Raw genomic sequence first — 2,764 nt, 5'->3', positions numbered from 1 at the left:
AAAAAAAAAAAAAAAAAAAAAAAAGATTACTCCATTGGTATAATGCTTTTCACTTTTCAAACTATATTTCCATTTATTGTCTCCAGTGGGGATAAGAAAGTTCTATGTTAGAGGTCAAGAGAAAAAAAAAAAGTTCTGAAAATGAGAAGGCTTAGAAGAAAGACCCTTCCAGAGTTTGACAGTGAGATGGAAAAGCTTTACAGAAGGACCAGAGGGGAGGTGGCGGTACAGGGGGAAGCCCCCTGTGAACTTGGTCAACTCACTTCCTACATGTCAGATCGTTTTCTGGAAAACAGAAGAATTGGATGAGATAAGTGTGTTAAAGCAAACTAAAAATGACCTGAGAAGGACTCAGTATTTGCGTGTTTGGGTCTTTTTGAATGAACTGTAATCTAACTTAATAGGTAGACAAGATTGAAAACCTAACTTAGGAGTATGTGGCTGTAACGGTGGCTGAATGTTGGCCAATCCCAGCAGCCATGCTCCAACCACCCACACACGGCCGAGTGTTCAAACTGTGCTCAAATGAGGCAAACGCCAGCTGTCACCAATCCAGCTGATTCTGTACCTCACTTCCGATTTCTGTACGTCAGTTCACTTGCCTTAGTCTATAAATTTGTTCTGACCACCAGGCATCCCTGGAGTCTCTCTGAATATGCTGTGATCCTGAGGGCTGCCCGATTCACAAACCGTTTAGTGCTCAAACTCCTTTAAATGCAATTCTGCTGAAGTTTTTCTTTTAACAACTGAGATGATGACTGGGACCCTTCCCCACCAAAAAACCCCCACAATCCCAAGAATTATGATGGCATGAGGAAGAACGCTAGCCACGTTGTAATGTCCCTCACATCTGCTCAAACTTATTCATTCATGTAACCAATATCTACTGAGTGTTGACTACACACCAGGCACCAGGCACCAGGCACTATTCCAGATGCTGGAGATACCACTGTGGATACATCCAAGTCCCTGTCCCGTGGAACTGGCTTTCTGAGGAGGAAACAGACAAGAAACCTGATTTGTATGTGAAATAAATGTTTAGCGTTTGATGGCAGTAAAAGGGAGGAGAAATAAACAAAGCAGGAAAGTAAGAAATGAAATTTTGCAGGAGGGGAGAGTGGAGTTAAATGTGATAGAAAAGAAAGTCTTCAAGTTTTTTGAAGAAAGACCTGAGCAGAGAGAGAGAAAAGAGCCACGTACAGATGAATGGGGGAAAGCATTCTGGGCAGAGGAAACCAGAACCGCAAAGGCCCTGGGGCAGCCTCAGGCCTGGTGTGCTCTAGCCACAGTGAGGAGGCCCACATGGCCAGGATGAAGTGATCAGGTAGAGAAGAGAAGGAAGTAAGGTTACGGTAGAGGAGGAGGAGAACCAGGTAGAGCCACCACAGACCACTGCAAGAGTCTGGCTTTTACCCTAAATGAGATGGGAAGACACTGACAGAGGATCTCATAACGTGATCTGACTCAGGTTTAAACAGGACCACTTCAGCTTCTGTGTTAGGAGAAAGGAGCCATGGGCTGTCATTCATGACCAGGGGCCTGGCCCTGGAGACCTCCCGATGGACCTGGCCAAAGCATATGGCAGGGTTATGGGCTGAGCTGTGTCCTCTCAAAATTCATATGCTGTGGTCCTATCCTCCAGGACCTCGGAATGTGACTGTATTTTGATGATAGGATCTTTAAGGGGGTAATGAGGGTTAAACGAGGACATTGGGGTGGGCCTTAATCCAATATGACTCCTGCCATTATAAGAAGAGGTTGGGACATGGATATGTGTGCACCAGTGGAGACCATGTGAAGATACAGGGAGGGGACAGCTTGGGCTGCTCTAATGAAAAGCCTTAGACTGGGGACTTCACCAACAGTTTTGGACACCAACATTTCTCACAGTTCTGGAAACTGGAAGTAGAGCAGGGTCTGTGTCTGGTGAGGGCTCTCTCCTTGGTTTGCAGAAGGCTGCCTTCCGGTTGTGCCTTCACATGCCCTTACCTGGGTGCACACAGGTAGATGGGGCAGGTGGTGGGAAGAGAGAGCTCTCTGATGTCTCTTCCTATAAGGGAGCTAAGCTCATCATGGGAGCTCCACCCTCATGACCTCATCTAAACCTAATCACCTCCCAAAGGCCCCATCTTCCAAAATCATCACATTGGGGGCTAGCGCTTCAACATATGAATTTAGGGGGATGCTATGCAGTCCATGGCCATCTACATAACAAGGAGAGAGGCCTCAGAAGAAACAGCCCTTCTGACCCCTTGATCTGGGAACTCCAGCCTCCAGAGCTGGGAGGAAATCAACTTCTGCTGTTCAGCTCCCAACCCTGTGGTTCTTTCTTACAGCAGCCCTGGCAAACTAATACACAGCAGATTTACCCAGGGTATTCATCCAAATACGCTCTTTATATTGAGAGGCCCAGTTTGGCCCATAGAGTCAATGAAGAGAACAGGCCTAGATCCACATCCTTCAGAGACAGTGGATATCAAGAGCAAGTGGAGGGGCCTGGTACAGTGGCTCACACCTGTAATCCCAGCACTTTGGGGAGCCAAGGCAGGCAGGTCACCTGACATCAGGAGTTTGAGACCAGCCGGGCCAACGTGAAGAAACCCTGTTTCTACTAAAAATACAAAGATTAGCTGGGTGTGGTGGCAGGCGCCTGTAATCCCAGCTACTCAGGAGGCTGAGGCAGAAGAATCACTTGAACCCAGGAGGCAGAGTTTGCGGTGAGCCGAGATCATGCCATTGCACTCCAGACTGGGCAAAAGAGTAA

This window comes from Cebus imitator, unplaced genomic scaffold (assembly GCF_001604975.1).
Source record: "Cebus imitator isolate Cc_AM_T3 unplaced genomic scaffold, Cebus_imitator-1.0 Scaffold91, whole genome shotgun sequence".
NCBI lineage: Eukaryota > Metazoa > Chordata > Mammalia > Primates > Cebidae > Cebus > Cebus imitator.
This window is presented reverse-complemented; position numbering follows the sequence as displayed.